This window comes from Apodemus sylvaticus, chromosome 12 (assembly GCF_947179515.1).
Source record: "Apodemus sylvaticus chromosome 12, mApoSyl1.1, whole genome shotgun sequence".
NCBI classification, from domain to species: domain Eukaryota; kingdom Metazoa; phylum Chordata; class Mammalia; order Rodentia; family Muridae; genus Apodemus; species Apodemus sylvaticus.
In genome coordinates, this window is record NC_067483.1 from 4178451 (window position 1) to 4199850 (window position 21400).

The window sequence follows — 21400 nt, forward strand, 5'->3', positions numbered from 1 at the left end:
TGTGTAAACCCATGGTCATTTTTATTTGCATATTGTTGATGAGTTAGAAATATAAACATTTCTTTAGGTGCTTCTAGGCCATTTGAGATTCCTCAGTTGAGAATTCATTGTTTAGCTCTATACTCCAATTTTTAATTTGTTTGCTTGGTTTTTTGGAATCTACTACTACTACTACTACTACTACTATTACAGCAGAGATTTCCTTATCTCAGAATAATCTTTTGTAAACAAAAACATTAAGATTCTGACACCAGATTTTCTGATGAATACCCAGTTAACAAGATATATCATTCTGTCTTCAAATTTAGATGATGCAAAAAAGAAACAACCTTGAATCATTCTTCAAATGATATTCAACTATTTAATATATAACATATTGTACTATAAAGTGAATCCCAGGCTACAATTCTGACTGAGTGCATTTTTCCACTTTAGATCACTTGTTCTCAACTTGTGGTTCATGACCCTTTGAAGATCAAAAACACTTTCCTGGGATGGTCTTAGGGTTATGAAATAGAATGAAATAATTTTTAATAAAAAATCCCACTTTTAAATGTCGAAAATCAGCCCCTTTTTTCACCTTTAGTATATTAACAGGAATATTAGGAATAGTGAAGGCAAAATCAGGGGAGGACATACATGTGATTAAAATTTATTGAATAGTAGTTCTTTGTGGAGTAACTGTCGTAGTCAAGGTTTTCTCCAATGTGATTCTTCCCCTTTGGTTTGTTGTGAGATAATATCTTTTGTTTGTTTGTTTTTGCTTTTGTTTTTTCTTCATGTAGTAACCATTCTTTTTTTTTTATTAGATATATTCTTTATTTACATTTCAAATGATTTCCCCATTCCTTGTCTCCCCCTCCTTGAAAGTCCCATATGTCCTCTTCCCTCCCCTTGTTCCCCAATCAACCCCCTCCCACTTCTCTGACCTGGTATTCCCCTACACTGCTGCACTGAGCCTTTCCAAGATCAGGGGCTTCTCCTTCCTTAATGTCATTAGAATACATGTTCTGTGAAGTTTCTATTAGAAGGGCTAGGACTAAGGGTTGAATGCTTCCTAGGGGGGAAAAAGAAAGTTGTTTGCTTTCTTAGGGTTACTAAGAAAAGCAGAGTTAGGGTTACTGTTGCTATAATAAAGCACTATGACCCAAGGAAGTAAAGAGATTATTTTACTCATAATTCTATAATAACTTTTCATCATTAAGGCAATGATATCAGGAACTCAACCAGGCCAAGAACCTGGAAGCAGCAGCTGATGTAGGGGCCATGAGGGATGTGGCTTAGTTGCTTGCTCTTCATGGCTTGCTTAGCCTGCTTTCTTACAGAACCCATGACCTCCTGCCTAGGGATGACATTGTATACAGTTGACTGAGCCCACTCACATCAATCATTAATTTGGAAAGTGCCCTACTGGCTTGCCTACAGTCTAGTTATATGGATGCATATTTGTAGTTGGGCTTAATCCTCTCAGATGACACATGCCTTTGTTAAAGTGACACAAAATTAACCAATATAGCACATGAATGTTGTAATAAAGCAGTGTTCTCAACTTTCCTAAGGCTGTAACCTTTTAATACTGTTTATCATGTTGTGGCAACCTCCAACAATAAAACTATTTCCATTACTACTTTATAGATATAATTTTGCTACATTTATTGAAGGGACCTGCATACTATAGTGTGCTCTGCTCTGGGCCCTATTAAGCACGTACCACATCCCAACACCAATTTCCAAACATAAACCAAACCAAGAGATCATCTTTTAAGCAAGGCAAAGAGACAAGGTGGTTGAATCAGGCATATATAGTTTTTGGTTTTTTTTTTTTTAAAGATTTATTTATTATATGTAAGTACACTATAGCTGTTTTCAGATACCAGAAGAGGGCATCAGATCTCTTTATGGATGGTTGTGAGCCACCATGTGGGTGATGGGATTTGAACTCATGACCTTTGGAAGAGCAGTCAGTGCTCTTTACCCACTGAGCCACCTCTCCAGCCCAAAATGTGTAGCCCAGGCTGGCCTCAAACTCGTGATCCTCCTGCCTCTGCCTCCTTCAGCAAATCCTACCAGCGTGTGCCACCACAACCAGCGTAACCATCCTTATATTTGAGTTTTTCTTCTAGAATCCCCTTTAGGGCTGGATTGGTTGATTAATGATGTTTAAAATTGATTTTGTTTTGGAATATTTTGGTTTCTCCATTTATGTGGATTGAGAATTTTGCTGGGTATAGTAGCTTGGGCTTGCATTTGTGCTCTTTTACAGTCTGCATGACATCTCTCCAGGCTCTTTTGTATTTTTTGTTGTTGTTGTTGTTATTGAATATCGTCTTCTTTTACATTGCCAATGATAAAACCTTTACCAATTTCCTCTCTCCCCAAAAACCCCCAACCCCTTCTTCTACCCCCTGCCTCTACTTATATGCCCCTCTACTCGACTTACTCCCACCTCCCTCTCCCCCCCCCCCATTTCCCTTTGTTAGGGCATCTATTGAACCTTTATCTGACCAAGGAATACTCCTCCCACTGATGACCAACAAGGCATTCCCCTGCAAAATTTTTGGCTGGAACTTCCTGGGAGCTGGGAGCTGTGTAGCATTCAAAGTAACATTTTTTTTTCTTTTCTTATTTTTTTTTAAGAGGAAGTAAAATCATTTTATGATAAAATTGAAGATTTACACGGAAGATGTGTCTGACAAGATTGAAAAACTATAAAGGAAAAACACTTTAAAATTGACAACTTTCACGGAAAGCTAAAGAGTAAAATGGTAGAGATAATGGACATTGCTAAATTAATTGAAAATAGAAGTAGAAATATTTTATGATAGAATTGAAGATATACATGAAAAATATTTCTGCTTAAATCTTGGAAAAAATGGAATAGCATATTAAAATTGAAGATTATCATGGAAAATTGCACAGATAAAATGGTAGGCATGTAAATATTTCTAAGTTGCTTAAAAGTAGAATTATAAACATTTTCAGATAAAATTGAAGATTACATGAAAAATATTTCTGATAAAATTGAAGAAATATATAGAAAAACATGTTAAAATTGAAGATTATCATGGAAAACAATATAGATAAAATTGTAGACATAAAAACATTACAAAATTAATTGGAAGAGGAATTACATACACATTTGATAAAATTGAAGATTTACATGATAAATACATGTGTTAGTAAATGCCTTTTCATTGGGGAATTGAGTCCATTAATGTTAAGAGCTATTAAGGAATAGTGATAGTTTCTTCCTCTTAATTTTGATGTTGTTTTTAAATTTGTGTGATTACTTTCTTTTGGGTTTGTTGGAAGAAGATTATATTCTTGCTTTCTCTAGGGTGTAGTTTCCCTCCTTGTGTTGGTGGTTTCCATCTATTTTATTTGTAGAGCTGAATTTGTTGAAAGATATTGTATAAATTTGGTTTTATCATGGAATATCTTGGTTTCTCCATCTAGGGTGATTGAGAGTTTTGTTGGGTATAGTACTGCACTAGCATTTGTGTTCTCTAATGGTCTCTATGAGATTTGTCCAGTATCTTGTAGCTTTCATCATACCTGGTGAGAAGTCTGGTGTAATTCTGATAGGTCTGCTTTTATACTTGACCTTTTCCTCTTACTGCTTTTAATATTCTTACTTGCTTAATGCATTTTTTATTTGATTATTATTTGACAGGATGAATTTCTGTTTTGTTCCAGTGTCTTTGGAGTTTAGTAGACTTATTATGTATTTATGGTCATCTCTTTCTCTAGGTTAGGGAAGTTTTCATCTATAATTTTCTTGAAGATATTTATTGGGCTTTTAATATGTAAATTCTCACTCTCTTCTATACCTATAACACTTAGCTTTGGTCTTTTCATTGTGTCTTGGATTTCTTGGATGCTTTGCGTTGCAAACCTTTTGATTTTTACATTTTCTTCGACTGTTGAGTCAATGCTTTATATGGTATCTTCAGAACCTGAAATTCTTCCTTCTCTCTCTTGTATTTATTTGTTGATGTTTGCATCAATAACTCCTAATTTCTTTCCAAGGTTTTCTATATACAGAGTTGTCTCCCTTTGTGATTTCTTCATTGTTTCTCCTTCTATTTTTAAATCTTGGATGGTTTTATTCAGTTCCTTCACTTGTGTGTGTGTGTGTGTGTGTGTGTGTGTGTGTGTTTTCCTGGAATTCTTTAAGGGATTTTTGTGTTTCTTCTATAAGGGTGTCTACCTGTTGAGCCATGCTCTTCTGTATTTCTTTAAGGGATTTTTGTGTTACAGGCTTTTAGCTGTTGACCCATGTTATCCTCTATTTCTTTAAAGAAGTTATTTATGTCCTCCTTGAGATCCTCTATCAACAACATGAAATGAGATTTTAAATCCAACTCTTGACTCTCTGGTGTGTTATAGTATTCTGGAATTGTGGTGCTGGAAGAACTGGGTTCTGATGTTGCTAAGCAGTCTTGGTTTCTGTTGGTAGGGTTCTTGTGCTTGCCTTTTACCATCTGCTTATCTCTGGTTTTAATTGTTCTTCCTGTCTCTGACTGGAGCTTGTCCCTGATGTTGGCCTGTAAGTCTGTGTCTGTTTTCCTGGGAGACCAACTAACTTCTGGCAGGGTCTGTACCTAGTCTGCCTGCCTCCCTGGTGTAAATGGTGACCAGAAGACTCCTGACCCAGCAGCTCCATTGATCATAAGCTCCAGTGCACTTCTAGCTGTTCCTCTCCAGAGAGAACATGTATATCTCACCTCTGTACTCGGAAGTGAAAGCACTGTTGTGAGATCACTCTCTCTTTGTGGGCTGTGTACTAAAGGCTGTGGCGCACCTTGGCTCTCTGGTCATGCAAAACAAGTTATCCAACGGACTGAAAGCCTCTACAAAGTTCTGCTGCACAGAGGACATCAGAAAACACAGTCCTTAGGCCTCAATAGAGAACAGCTTCACACAGGAAAACAGCTTCTCTGCCCCGCTTAAGATCCCACAGTTGGAAGGCCACACATGAGGCCTGCTAAAGCCAGGGCTACAGGCCTACCATTGTACAGAACCATATTGGGGTGTCATGACACTTGGTAGGAACTCCACATTGATCAAGGTGAACTTTCTCTCCCAGACTTAATTGAGCAGGGTTTTCTGTGCTATTTAGGATCCTGCTCTACTTAAGGTGGAGTGCTCAGAGTGAAGGTGAAGTTCATTGGTATTCCAGGTCTACAAATTCCTGAATTAAGCAGGTAAGCTACCCAGCTGCCTGAGCAGTGGAGCCAAGAATCGCTATTTCTCAGAACTCAGCATGGAATCTGGAGAGAGTAGCTTGCCAAAACTGTTAAATGGTCTGACCTCCATTAAATTTGCAGCCTCCATCAGTAAACTATCATACTGGCCCACATTCTTTTCGCTGCTTCCTCCATCCATCCCTCAGCTTCTGTTCCAGGAACACAGTTAACAGTCACTATAGAATGAAAAGACGCAGACTCCAGAGAGAGTCAAAGGAACCAGCAAACATCAGGGAAATACTGATGGTGGAATGCTAGAGCAAAACCATAAGCAACAGAATACAATATAAGTGATCATCATCATAACCCAGTTTTCCCACCACAACAAGTACTGAATATACCAACACAATCAGTAAGCTGACAAGAAAACAAAAAACATAAGAGTAACTAACAGTCATCTGTCTTTAATATGTCTTAATATTAATGAACTCAATGCAACTATAAAAAGGCATAAGATAAGAGACTGGATATACAAACAGCATCCACCATTTTGCTGCCTACAAGGAAAACTCTTCAATAACAAAGACAGACACTTTCTCAGAGTAAAAGGGTAGAAAACAGTCTTTCAAGCAAATTGTCCCAGGAAACAAGCTGGATTTGACAAGCTAATATCCAGTAATGTAAAGTTTCAACCAAAAGTTATCACGCATGATAAGGAAGGACACTCCATATTTATCAAAAGGAAAATACACTAAGAAAAAGTTTCAATTCGAAACATCTATGATCCAAATGCAAGGGCACCCACATTCATAAAAGAAACATTAAAGTTCAAAACCCACATTGAACCCTACAGAATAATAGTGGTAGACTTCAACTCTCCACTCTCAGCAGTGGACATATTATGGAAGAAGAAACTAAACAGAGACACAGTAAAACTAGCAGAAACTGTGAACTAAAAGAATTCAGCAGATATATAGAGAAAATTATACCCTAAAACAAAAGAACACAGAATTTTTTCAGCACCTCGTGGTACCATAAACAAAATCAACCATGTAATTGGTCACAACAAAATCCTCATCCTATACAGGAAGATTAAAATAGTCCCATGCATTTATCAGATCATGAAGGCCTAAAACAAATCTTCAATAACAAAAACAAAATAAGAGAAAATCCATGCACATGTGGGAACTGAACAAATCTCTACTCAATGATAACTTGGACAAGGACCAAATAATGAAATAACTTAAAGACTTCCTGGTATTCAATGAAAATATTAACACAACATACCCAAATTTATGGCACACAATGAAAGCAGTGCTAAGAAGAAAATTCATAGCATTAAGGACCCTGGTAAAGAAACTTCAGAGACTACACCAGCAACTTACAAGCACACCTAAGAACTCTAGAACAAAGGGAAGCAAACTCACCAAAAAGGAGTACATGGCAGGAAAAACTCAGAGTTGATCTATACCCAATAGAAACAATGAAAACAAAACAAATAATCAATAAAAGCAAGGGGTGGTTCCTTGTAAGTTCACCAGTATATATTAAACCATGGACAAATTAACTGGAGGACCCAGAAGCAGTACCCAAATTAACAAAATCAGGAGTGAAAAGGGAGACATAACAATACAATTGGAGTAAATTAAAAAACAAAAACAAACAAACAAACAAAAAAATCAGATCCTACTCTAAAAGCCTATACTCAACAAAACTGGAAACTCTAGATGAAATGGATGTTTTTCTAGACAGATAGCACACAACAGAGTTAAATCAAGAGTGTGTATACTATCTAATCTAACCCATATCCCATAAGGAAATAGAAGAATTCTTTTAAACTTCCCAACCAAAAGAGAAAAAATTCTCAGTGCCAGATGGATTTACTGAGGAAATCTTCCAGAAGTTTAAAGAAGATCTAATACCACTATTGCTCAAACTATTCCATAAAATAGAAATAGAGGGAACTCTACTTAATTCATTCTATGAATCCACAATTGATACCTAAACCACACAAGGGCACAAGCAAGAAAGAGAACTTCAAAACAATCTCTTTTATGAATATTGATGGAAAAATATTCAATAAAATTCCCCCAGAGTAAATCCAAGAACACACCAAAACCACCATTCACCATTGTCAAGTAGACTTTATCCCAGGGATTCAAGGTTGGTTCAATACACAAAAATCTATTAATTTAATTCACTATATAAACAAACACAAAGAAAAAGCTCACATAATTATCTCTGCAGAAAATAAATCTTTTGAAAAAACACAAAACCTGTCCATGTTAAAAGTATTTAAGAGTCTTTGAATTGTCTTTCCTTCAGTTTCTGCTCTACTATTTATCCCTGAATTTCCTTTTGACAAGAAGAATGCTGTCTTAATATTTTTGAGGTGGGTGGGTTGCCCGATCCCTCAACTGGAGGCCATGCCTGTCAACTAGATATGGCTTCTACATGTTCCATCCCATTTTCAGGGGCATTTCCAATAAAGTCCTCCCTTTTGGTCCTGGGAACCTCTTAGATCACTGGAACCTGGGATGTTCTAACAGCTACCCTACCAGTTCACCCTCCCCCAAAGCTACACAACTACTTAAAAATCCTTCCCCCCGTACTTCTCCTCTTTCTTCTTACATATCTGAATTGGTCAATTTTTTCCTTTTCCTTCCTTTCTTCCTCTCAGATCCCTCCTTCCCTCTATTTCCCAGAGATTATTCCCTTCCCTCTACTGAGCAGTACTGTAGCAACCACACTTTGGTATGATCTTCTTTCTTATTGGTTTTCATATGATCTGTTGTTTTATGGGTATTATGAGCTTCCTTTTTTCTAATATCCACTTTTCAGTGAACACAGAGGCAGGTGGAGGGAAAAGAGGACAGGGCACATGTTGAGGGAACACTGGGAAGGGTAATAACCTTTGAAATGTACATAAATAAATAAATAAATAAATAATATTATGAATAAAATAAGATTATTATGAAGCATTAAAAAGATATTAGATCAGAAATTCAATGTCTATATATTGTTTATAAGACATACTTATGTTTATAAGAAATGCAGTTTACTTCAAATCAACAGCCAATATTAAATTAAATGAAGCAATCCCACTAAAACTGGGTTCAAGACAGGATGACCACTCTCCCCATAACTATTCAATATAATATGCTAGGTAGGGCAATATGACAACAAAAAGAGATCAAGAGGATATAAATTGAAAAGGAAGAAATAATGGTGTAGTGGATAATAATTATGAAAAAGTAACATCCCACCAGGTCTCTGCTCCGTGTCTTGGTGTGTCTCATTTTCCTGCCCAGCACCCACTACTTCCAAGTATCTGGTAAAGCATGACTCTTAAACTTAAGTAGTTAACCAAATATAATTAAGTATATGTAACTCCCAATTACATAATGCAAAATTAAAATGATAAAGTTTTATCCCAATATTTCTAAACTCTCAGCACACATGAAACACATGTGACGCCATCTGGATCTGAGCATCCTCCTCTGCTCCCTCATGCAGCTTCCAAGCACCCATTCTCTCCACTCCTTCTCTTAGCTTCTTCTCCTCTCGCCCTCCAATCACTGGTCTCTCATTGTCTCAATGTGAATGGATAGGAAATACCTTGCATTATAAAAGTATCATTATTTATAGGTGATATGATACTATATAAAAATGATCCTAAAAATTCTACCAGAAAACTTCTATAACTTTTCCCTTCCCCGCCCCCCCCCCACCGAGCATTTGAGCTGAGCTTTCCAGTCTCTGATAATCAGTTCTCAGCCTGTGAAATTCCTAGCCTTTTTACTTTAGAGAACAATACAGTTCGCTGCAGAAATATTCCGGATCTGCTAGACTTGAGTATGATGATCTCAGCAGTCAAACTGCTGAGATTGGAGCCAGACAGTTCTCTGACTTCACCTTAAAGCCTGGGAGGAGGGAGTCCTTTCAAGCTAAATATTTATTAACATTTATTATGCAAACATCCTTCTGACTCAGTTCTCTTTCACTGCCTTCCCATACATCCCCAGTGCTCTTTTTCAGGTATTCAGTTCACCTGCTGCCGCAAAGAACTTATGATTAGTGATTGGATATAAAATTAAATGTAACAAATCAGTACTCTATCTTTATACAAATGATAAGCAGGTGAAAAAAGAAGTTAGGGAAACAACTCTGTTCACAATAGCCACAAATAGTATAAAATATCACAAGGTAACTTTAACCAAGCACATGAAACATTTGTAGGACAATAACTTCAAATCTCTCCCAAAAAATGGAAGATCTCAGAAAATGAGAGATTCCCGCATACTCATGGATTGGCAGAATTAATATAGTAAAAATGGATATCTTACCAAATGCAATCTACAGATTCAATGCAACTCCCATCAAAATACCAACACATTTATTCAAAGACATAAAGAAAAATTTACAAGTGAAAGGGAGTTAGAACTTCATGCAATCCATGATCCAGGCAGAAAGCAGGACTAGAGAAAAGAACAGAACAGTGCAAGCCCTGGCTAGCAGACAGGTTGCTTTTTTCAAGGCTGTTAAGACATTCCAGGAACTGCAGATCATAAAGATAAAGGTACAGCCTAAACAATCCCAGTTGAGTCATGAGCCATCTGGACTAGTGTCTCCCGCTCCCTCCTCTTTGATGTAGTTTAATGTTGACCAGACCCTCGGCTAACAAAGATAAGCTGCTCCCCCTCCTACTTTGCTGATCTGCATGTACTACCTGCTGATGCAATTGCACACCAATTCCTCCCACCAATGTTTGAATCAACCAATCATGTGTAAGCACGCCAACCCCCCCCCCCGACTTTTCCTATATAAACATCTGACTTTTAAACTTCAGGGTCAACTCCTTTGTCTCCTGTATGAGACACATGTTGGCCCGGAATTCCGATATTAAACTACTTCATGTGTTTGCATCAAGCCGGTCTCTCATGTTTCCTTGGTTATGCGCTGATCCGAGACTTGAGTGGGGTCTCCCCAAAAGCGGGGGGGGAGGACTTCTTCATTATGGGGGCTTGTCTTGGATCCCTGCAACACCCAGAAACCTCGAAGACCCCTTGGAGGTATGTCTGTATGAGTTTTGAGTGTCTGAGTGCGCCTCAGTATTTGTGTTTTGGTTTCAATTTGTAACAAAAGAGTAGAGGTAGAATCCAATGGCCATCTAAGGTGACACCCTAGGGCCGTGGGCTGCAACCCTGGAGGAAGCTCCGAGGATGAGGGACAGTCAGGAGAGTCTGACGACAGTGGTTTTCCGGAATGAAGGGGATGAAGTGCTCTTTCTACTGAAGAGTGGGAGCAGAATCCCACTCCATCAGAAGTTGTGTTTGGATGTTTGTTTAACTTCAGATGCAGGCGAGTGTGTTTGGATGTATTAGTGTCTGTTGTTTGTGTTCTGTTCTTGTGCTTCTTGTGTTTTGCCATGGGGCAGACAGTGATGACCCCTTTGTCTTTGACTAAGGACTATTGGATGGACATGAGGGCGAGAGGACAGAATTTGTCCGTAGAAATTAATAAAAAATCCTGGCAGATCATCTGCACCTCAGAATGGCCTACCATTGGAGTTGGCTGGCCACCCATAGGGATTTTTGATTTGCCTACCATAAGGGCCGTGAAGGCCATTGTCTTTCAGGAAGGACCGGGATTGCACCCAGACCAACAGCCGTACGTCACGGTATGGGAGGACCTGGCACGGTCTCCACCCAAGTGGGTCCAGCCATTCCTTCCACCCCACCGTTCATGCTTCAGGATCCTGGCTGTCCAAGAAAGTGCTACAGATGAGGAACTGAAGAAGAAGATGGTGGACCCAGCATTCCACCAGCATCCACCCCTAGGATTTACCCTGAAATAGAGGGACCCCCTGAATGGCCTACTCCCCCACCCCCACCTTACCCTCGAGCTCCACAACTGGAATCCCAACCCTCAGCTCCACTGGCCCCTCCTCTGGCTCCACCCCCTAAGGCTGGGAAAAGGGAGGGCCCCTCTGCAGGGACAAGAAATCTATGAGGAACTATCCCTGAGGGGCCAGCTGACTCCACTGTAATTCTTCCCCTTAGGGCTGTCAGGGTACCCCCAGGTTGAAATGACCAGAATGGCTTACAGCTTTTGCAGTATTGGCCTTTCTCTTCCTCTGACCTCTATAACTGGAAAATTAATCCCTCTTCAAATAATCCGGTAGGATTCACAGGTCTGATAGAGTCCCTGATGTACTCACATCAGCCCACCTGTGACAACTGCCAACAGCTCTTACAGACCTTGTTCACCACCGCTGAGAAAGAAAGGATTCTCCTCGAGGCTTGGAAGAATGTCCGAGACAATGCCGGATGCCCTGTCCAGACCTCCGCGGGGATAGATTAAGGATTTCCTTTGATGTGCCCTCAATGGAATTATAACAAGGCACAAGGTAGAGAATGGCTGTCCAATTATCATCGGGCTCTAGTGGCGGGTCTCAGAGGTGCCTCACGAAGGCCCACAAATTTGGCTAAGGTAAGAGAGGTCATGCAGGAGCCGACTGAACCCTCTTCAGCTTTTCTGGAGAGGCTCATGGACGCATACAGAATGTGTACCCATTTCGACCCTATGTCTGAAGGGCAGCGAGGTTCCATGATTTTGGCTTTTATTGGGCAGTCAGCCCCTGACATCAGAAAGAAATTGCAATGGATTGAGGGACTACAGGATTATACTATAAGAGTTGTGGTTAGCGAGGCTGAGAAAGTATATCACAAGACAGAGACAGAGGAAGAGAAACAAGAAAGAGAGAAGAGGGAGAAGAGAGAAGATGAAGATAGGAGAGAGAGGAAGCAGGAGAAGACTTTGACTAGAATTCTGGCCAAAGTAGTAGATAGAGACAGAAGAGACAGGAACATACAGCTAGGGGACCTGGGAGGTGGAGGATGGTAGGGTCCAAGGAGACCCAGAAGAGGCAACCTGCACCAGGAGAAAGATCAATGTGCACACTATAAAGGTAAAGGACACTGGGCCCGTGAGTGCCCCAAGAAAAAGCAAGGGACAAAAGTGCTGTCCCTTGAGGATGATGAAGACTAGGGAAGACGGGGCTCAGCTCCCCTCCCTGAACATAGGGTAACCTTACAAGGGGAGGGGACCCCCATAAGTTTCTTGGTCGTTATGGGTACAGAATATTTGGTGCTCAAAACCCCTCTGGGTATGATAAGAAATAAAAAGACGCTGGTAATTGGGGGTACGGGGCAGAAATCCTACCCATGGACTACTTCCCAGACAGTAGATTTAGGAAAAAACTTAGTAACTCACTCATTTCTGGTTATCCCTGAATGCCCTACGCCCCTACTGAGAAGAGATTTGCTAACCAAGTTAAAGGCACAAATAACTTCTGCACCCTCTGGACCGGAATTGTCCTGGGGAGCTATGCCAACTCAGACCTTAGGGCTATCTTTGCATTAGAAGAAGAATATCGGAGTTATCAAAAGGTAATTACCAACCCTGAGGAGCTGAAGGACTGGCTTGCTCGGTTCCCTCAGGCTTAGGCTGAGACAGGGGGAATGGGAATGGCGAGGCAGGCCCCACCCTGGAAGTGGAGGAGTTCAAGTCTGGAGCCACTCCCATTAGGGTTCGACAGTACCCCATGGAAAAAGAAGCATGGGAGGGCATATGCCCTCATATCACCAGACTAATCCAGGGAGGGATCCTGGTACCTTGTAAGTCTGCTTGGAATACCCCCCTCCTCCCAGTAAAGAAACCGGGAACAGGTGACTATTGCCCTGTTCAAGACCTTAGAGAGGTCAATAAGAGAATACAGGACATACACCCCACCGTACCAAACCCCTATAATCTACTCAGCATGCTGCCGCCAGAACGAGTCTGGTACACAGTGTTAGATCTTAAAGATGCGTTCTTTTGCATGAGGTTACACCCTAACAGCCAGCCCTTGTTCGCCTTTGAATGGTGAGACCCTGAGAACAGCAGAACTGGACAGCTTACTTGGACTAGGTTGTCTCAAGGATTCAAAAATTCACCAACTCTGTTTGATGAGGCCCTGCATCGGGGCTTAACCCCTTTCGAGCCAATAACCCAAGGGCAACCCTCCTGATCTATGTGGATGATCTTCTCTTGGCCACAGAGACACTCGAGGAATGCGAGCATGGGACTCAGAATCTCCTGGATGAGCTAGGTAAGTTGGGTTACCGTGTTTCGGCTAAAAAGGTACAGCTGTGCCATACTGAGGTGACCTATTTGGGATATACCCTGAAGAATGGACAGCGATGGCTCACAGAAGCCAGAAAATGGATAGCAATACAGATCCCGACCCCAACCACCCCCTGCCAGATAAGAGAATTCCTGGGAATGGCAGGATTCTGCAGACTCTGGATCCCAGGGTTCGCCACCCTGGCAGCCCCTTTATACCCCCTGACCAAGAAAAAATGGGAATTTATTTAGACTAAAAAGCACCAATTGGCTTTTGAAACTCTCAAAAAGGTGCTGCTACATGCCCCAGCCCTAGCACTGCCTAACTTAAAGAAACCTTTTACTCTATACATTGATGAGAGAAATGGAGTGGCTTGGGGGGGGGTGGTCCATACCCGGACTTTAGGACCCTGGAAGTGCCCTGTAGTCTACTTGTCAAAGAAATTGGACCCGCTGGCCAGCGGACAGCCTTCCTGTCTATGGGCAAAAGCAGCTACTGCCGTACTAGTGAAAGATGCTGATAAACTGACTATGGGACAGAATGTGACCATAGTGGCTCCACATGCCCTTGAAAGTATCATCCGACAGCCCCCAGACTGTTGGAAGATTAATGCCAGGATGACCCACTACCAGTTTGTTGCTGACTGAGCGGGTGACTTTCACTCTACCTGCTATTCTCAACCCTGTCACCTTACTGCCTGAAGCTGACGAAGCCCCCATACATCACTGTGGAGATATACTGGCTGAGGAAACTGGGACTCAGCCAGACTTAACTGACCAACCTTGGCTAGGGGCGATGACTTGGTTCACTGATGGAAGCAGCTTCATGGTGGAAGGTAAGCACAGAGCTGGGGTAGCAGCAGTGAATGGGAAGTCTGTCATATGGGCCAGTAGCCTACCCGAAGGAACATCAGCTCAGAAAGCTGAGCTTATTACCCTAACCCAGGCTTTGAGACTAGCAGAGGGAAAAGCTGTCAATGTTTACACTGACAGCCAATATGCTTTTGCAACAGTTCATGTTCATGGGCAATATACCGACAGCGTGGATTATTAACTTCTGCTGGAAAAGATATCAAAAACAAAGAAGAAATCCTTAGTTTGTTAGAAGCTGTTCATTTATCCTGCAAGGTGGTGATCGTCCATTGTCCAGGGCATCAAAAGGGAACTAGATCAGTAGAAAACAGAAATCAAATGGCAGTCCAGGTAGCTAAAAAGGCAGCACAAGGGCCACTGACTTTGGCAATTAAGACCTCATCACAGTCAGCCAAAGAGATCCCAGAAAAACAGACTCTCACAAGAGAAGAGGGGCTAGAATACTTGGCTAATATACATCGCCTCACCCACTTGGGAGCAAAAAAGATGATAAAGCTGGTCAATAGATCCCCTTATTATATTCCTCATCTTCAGAAAGCTGTAGAGGCTCTGGTAAGAACTGTCAAGCATGTGCACTTACCAATGTTGTACCCAACAAGACCAATAGTAGAAGACATTTACAAGGAGACAGACCAGGGACCTATAGGGAGATTGACTTCACTGAAGTCAAACCAGCCAGATATGGAAATAAATATCTCCTAGTTTTCATAGATACCTTCTCAGGATGGACTGAAGCATTCCCCACCAAAATAGAGAAGGCTAATGTGGTTGCCAAGAAGATACTTGAAGAAAAATTTCCCCATTTTGGGATACCTAAGGTAATTGGGTCAGACAACGGACCTGCCTTTGTCGCCCAGGTAAGTCAGGGATTGGCCAGACAGCTGGGGATAAATTTTAAGTTACATTGTGCCTACAGACGCCAGAGCTCAGGACAGGTAGAAAGGATGAATAGAACTCTAAAAGAGACCTTAACTAAATTGACCTTGGAGACTGGCAGGAATAATTGGGCTGCCCTTCTCCCTTACGCCTTATCCCAGGTTCAGAATGCTCCCAGAGCTTCAGGGCTAACCCTGTGAACTAATGTTTGGGGCATCCCCGCCCATCTATATGACTGTAGAAAATAGAGCCTATCTTGATGTATTTCCTCCCCCGTTTCCCCATCTCGCCTCCTAGCTCGGTTGAAGGCTTTCGAGATCGTGAAAAAAGAAATCTGGGAGCAATTGAAAGAAACCTATGTCACTGGTGACTTGCTGGTTCCTCACCAGTTTGAAGTGGGAGACACAGTCCTGTTGAGAAGGCACCAAGCAGGGAACCTTGAACCATGGTAGAAAGAACCCTACCTTGTACTGTTGACTACACTTACTGCTGTGAAGGTGGAAAGAATTCCTACCTGGATTCACACCTCACATGTCAAGCAGGCTCCACCAGGGGCTGACCAAGATGAGTGGACTCTGGAAAAAACTGATAATCTTCTTAAGCTGCGCCCTTGTCCCAAGGACGACTCTGAGAGGAGACTTCAACCCTCACATGCGGATTCGACAAACTTGGGAAGTGCTCAATGAGGAGGTCGTTTGGTCAACTGCTGCAGTGCACCCCCCATGGACTTGGTGGCCGGACCTCATGCCTGATATTTGTAAGTTAGCAGTGGGAATCACTTTCCTGGGATATCCCTGACCACACTGACCTCCTTAAAACACCAGCTGAACAGCAGTGCATCCCACGTGGGATTGGGAACACATATGGGTGTTCAGGACAGTTCTAGGGGGCCAACCTCTGGTCTGCGGCTTTTTACTTATGTCCCGCCCAAGGACGAGTCAGGAATCTCCAGCATAGGTATGGAGGGGCATCTGATTTCTATTGTGCTGGATGGGGTTGTGAAACTATGGGAGATACTTACTGGAATCCATCCTCTTCTTGGGACCTGATCACAGTGAAGAGGACTGTTAGCTATAAGCCAAACCAGGGTAAGAGAGACAGTTCTAAATACCCTGAGAACGAGTGTGCCCATAGCAAGAGCCCCAATGGAGTTTGCAAAGGTAAATATTGTAACCCAATACTTATAAAATTCATTAACAAAGTTGGGGTTTGCGAGTGCATGCCTCCGGAACAGATCCTGGATTGATTTTTAAAATCAAACTGACAGTAGAGAAACCTCCCACTGTGCATATTGGACCCAACAAGATCCTCCCGGAACAGGGCCCTCCTGCCAGGTCCAAGACCCCGACCCCTATTATTTTCCCCTCTGTCCCTTTAAAGTCCCTTAGCACCGTCACTCCTCATGGACCCTCAACCATAATCCCCACATATCCCTCAATGGGACAGAGACTGTTCAACCTGGTCAGAAGAGCTTTCTATGCCCTTAACAGCACTGATCCAGATGCCATTATAGACTGCTGGTTATGCTTATCATACGGTCCTCCTTACTATGAAAGAATTGCTTATAATAGAGATTTCAATAAAACCAGTAATCATGCTTCCTGCTCGTGGGGGATGGGGAAGAGGTTAACCCTGACTGATGTGACAGCGTCAGGAGGAAGCCCTGGTCTTTGCATAGGGACTCCTCCCCTTCCCATCACCATCTATGTGGCTGAACTCACTCCATGGATAGGAGTGTAAAAAAAAAATTATATAAATATATATATATATATATATATATATATATATATATATATGTATATATATATATAATTTAAAAGAATCAACATAATTTTTTTATGAATTTGGAGATTTTAAAGATATTTCTAAAATTTTATATGGAAACTGCTATTGTAATTTTGGTCCTGGGGACTGAACACAGCATCTCATAAAATGTGGCACATGGTCTAATAGTATACTCTCAGGCTGGAATCATTAATATTATAGCTTTTAACTTTCACAGTCACTCTTTGATATTTCTATTCTAGTCCAAGAGTTCAGCACATTCTATAACAAATCAGTTAGTCAGTTCACCACTAACTAAATATATAAAAATATATTTGGGGGATATCGTCCTAAGTCCTAAGTGATTATAGAAATGCAAATCAAAATGGCCCTGAGATGCTACCTTAGATACAAATGGAATAGATCAAAACTTCAGGTGACAGAAAATGTTGGTAAGGATGTGAAGAAACAGGAATACTCTTCCATTGTTGGTTTGAGTGTGCACTGGGACAACTACTCTGGATGTCAATCTGGAGGTTTCTCAGAAATATCAAAATATATCTATATGAACACACAGCACTGCCACTCTTGGGAATATACACAAAAGTTGCCCCACTATACCAAAGGACACATGTTCCACCCTGTTCAACATTACAGTCTTGTTTGTGTTAACCAAAAGCTTGAATCAACTTAGATGTCCCATGCAGAAGAATGGATACAGAATATAAGGTTAATTTGCTCAACAAAATACTACTTAGCTATTAAACAGGAGGACATCTTCAGTTTTGCAGGCAAATATAAGGAAACAGAAAATATCATCCTGAATAAGGGAAATCAGAACCAAAAGGACATGAATGGTATGTGTTCACTAATAAGTGGCTATAAGTCTAAATATAAAATACAGAATACCCACAAAAAATCCATATAACTCAAAAAGTTCAACAAGCTGTAGGCCATGCATGGTAAAGCCTCAATCCCACTTGGGAGGGAAAAGGCTGCAATTGTCAAGAGACTGGAAAGAAAGAACTTGGGTCAGAGAGGGTATGGCAGAAGAGGGGAACATAATTTGGATTTGGTGGTGGTGGTGGGGGGGGGTAGGCTGAAGCCTCGAGGGCCAGCAGGGAAATGGAAACAGGCAACCTTAGGAAGTAGGAGGTATGGGGACCCTCTAGAATGTATCGGAGACCTGAGAGATGAGAGAGACGCTCAGGATTCAAAAGGAGGTATCTTAGGTTAAAGAACCTACATTGTGGAGAGGGACCTTATAGAGCCCACCTCCAGCAAAAATGCAGGGCATCAAATGAGGGATGTGGTTTCCACCCATCAATCAATACTCTAACTCATAGTTGTTGCCTTCTGAGAGAATTTCAGGAATGGAAACAGAGAGGAATCTGAGGAAAGGGAATGAAGCAATAGGCCAAAATTGGGATTTGGGGAGGCCCCAAGGCCTGAGACTATTACTGACACTATGTAGTGCTTACAAAATAATGACCTATAATGAATGCCCTCCAAAAGACCCAACATGAAGCTGAAAGAGTCAGATTCCTATATTTGAACCCAACCAAAGTACAGAAGCAGCTGACATCTGTAGTTGAATTATGGAAAAGCTGGAAGAACCTGATTAGGAGATCCACTCAGCTGTTTCAATTAGCCTGGACCCCTGAGATCTCTCAGACAATGGATCACCAACCAGTCAGCACACAACAGCTGATTTAAGTCACACATGACATATACAGGAGAATACTGCTGGTCTGTGTTCAGTCAGAGAAGATGCACCTACCACTCAAGAGACTGGAGGACCCAGGGTGTTTTGAGGTCTGATCGGGTAGAGGGTTCTGCTCCAGGGACATCCTTATGGAGGCAAGGTGGTGGAGAGGTGGCTTGTGGTGGGGAATAGTCAGAGATGGAGAACAGAGTGGAGATAAAATTTGGAGTGTAAAAAAATTATATATAAATATATATGATTTATATATATATATATATATATATATATATATATATATATATATATATATATATATATATATATATATATATATAAATATATTATATATTATAAATTATATTTAAAATATATATATATATTTAAAAGAATCAACATAATTTTTTTATGAATTTGGAGATTTTAAAGATACTTCTAAAATTTTATACGGAAACTGCTATTGTAATTTTGATACTGGGGACTGAACACAGCATCACATAAAATGTGGCACATGTTCTAATATTATACTCTCAGGCTGGAATCTTTAATATTATAACTTTTAACTTTCACAGTCACTCTTTGATATTTCTATTCTAGTCCAATAGTTCAGCACATTCTATAACAAATCAGTTAGTCAATTCATCACTAACTAAATATATAAAAATATATTTGGCAGATATCATATTATTTAATATATTTTGATTACTTATTAATATCAATATTTTATTAGTCCAATTTAATTATTCATAGTTGTATTTAGACAAAGATTTGTTATTTACATGAAATTCACAGTATCAAATTTCATTCTTATTTATTTGTGCAATTATTGATATCAATCAGTGTGTATGCATGCAAAAAGACATGTGTGCCACTGTGACTATGAGGATGGTTAGGTGATGAGTTTCAATAATCAGGTCTCTTCTTCAAACGTGTGGATTCTAGGAAATGAACTTAGGTCATCAGACTTGGTACCAAGTACTTTTATGCACTGAATTGTCACATTGACTCTCAAATATTAATCATTACCCCTTATTTTTCCTTATAAAACTTCAACAAGATACTTGTTTGAGAGATTTATAATGAAATTAGAAGTAAATACCTAGTAGTTAAACATACTTTAAATTCCTTTTACTGCATAACTACTTGCTAATCCATATCTTAGTAAGCAAAAATAAGTTTAATATATCAAATTTCAAATTTTCTACTTTGGATTGCTAATTATATTTTAAATATTTTTATGAAGATTACAAAACCTTATCCCAATGTAAATTGTTTCACTATATATAAATTAATTTTGGGTATAGTTTTCTGTTCTAGACATTTGTTAGCTTGAAAATGTCAAAGTGACAAATAACTACAGAGATGAAAAGCAATATAAGTTTAATTATTCCTTAGTTTTGGAGATCAGCAGTTTTCAACTGAATTATTTGAAAGTTATTTTCCCCTGATGCTCAAAAAAATTATAACTGATGAGATTCTTAGGTAGCTAACAATATTTTTTTATGTTTCTGCTGGTAAATACATTTCTTATATCACTCTCCACCTGCACATTGACTTTGTATATCTTGTCTCATCACAAACAAGTACCGACTTGGAATCATGGGTGCTCTCAGATGAATGCTCACTTCCCAATCATTTTTAATCACTGGTAAAGATGAAGCTTCATGATAAGCTCATATTTGGAATTTCCAAGCACATATGAATTATGTTTATGTCTATGCATGATATGTGAGTATGTTATCAACTGCAATCAGCTTGACCTACCCTTCCTCAATATTCACACTCAGCCATAGACTAAACTCTTCTATCTACACCTTACATCTTAACCTATACCTGTATCAAATCTAAATCTATATCTAAGACTTTCTATAATTATAACAAATAGAGACTTACAACATGTAAATCAAATGCAGATATAACTCAGGAAAAGGCTCATCCTGTAAATATATTTGTTTTCTTTAATTGTGAACCTAAGAAATGAGAAAGAAAAAAAATAAAAACTTTCCTTTTAAAGGTAATATGCTGTCCAACCTAGATACCTTAAAACTGGAATGTTAAAATCCATCAGAAATGAAGACATTGACACAATCATTGTGGAATACTGCTCTTTTTCTGAATCAGTTGATAAACTAAATTTTTTTCTATCCTTTGTTTCAACATTTGCATTCTTGGTATAGTTCTCATAGTATTATTTGTGTTCTTAGAGTGTATAAATGTATTGAAAACATGAATCTCACATTAATATGTTGGAAGATTAAACATTTTTTTTAATGATCAGGACAAACTTGTACTCATCTTGAGATTAGAAAAGTAAGTGTGCCAGACTAATTATAGGAGGGCATATATAAACATGTAAGCAAGTGATTACAAAAAATAAATGGAATTTTGCAGATATTTTGTATGTTTATGGGGAAAGCACATGTAGTGGTTTGTTGATCAAATGGCTTTTGTTACATCCCAAGTAATAGGAAAGACAATTGGTGGATACATGATTAGAGAAGAGAAAAATAGCATTAGAATAATATAGGAGTAAATCTGTGTCTAATATCATTGGAATGAAATGAAAAAAAAAATGGAGTCATCTGTCTCTTAACAGTGCACTTGATAAAATTTCTTGTTATTCATTCAAACAAACATGTACTGACTTACTTTTTAAAATGACCATAAAACTACTTCTTATTCTGACCCTGGATTTGCACCATTAGGCTCAACAAAATGTTTCTCCAGAATGAACTGTTCATGCTGACTGCTGATATTTTAACATGAATACAGTAAGTTGAGCTCTTAAGAACAACAACGAAAGCTATAATTGCAGCTAGAAAAGGCTGCA

General features: G+C 39.8%; 1 pseudogene; it reads left to right on the plus strand.

Annotated features, from left to right (window-relative positions):
• Positions 1-10617: 10617 nt before the first annotated feature.
• On the plus strand, positions 10618-15790 carry LOC127697738 (uncharacterized; annotated as a pseudogene).
• The last annotated feature ends 5610 nt before the right edge of the window (positions 15791-21400 follow it).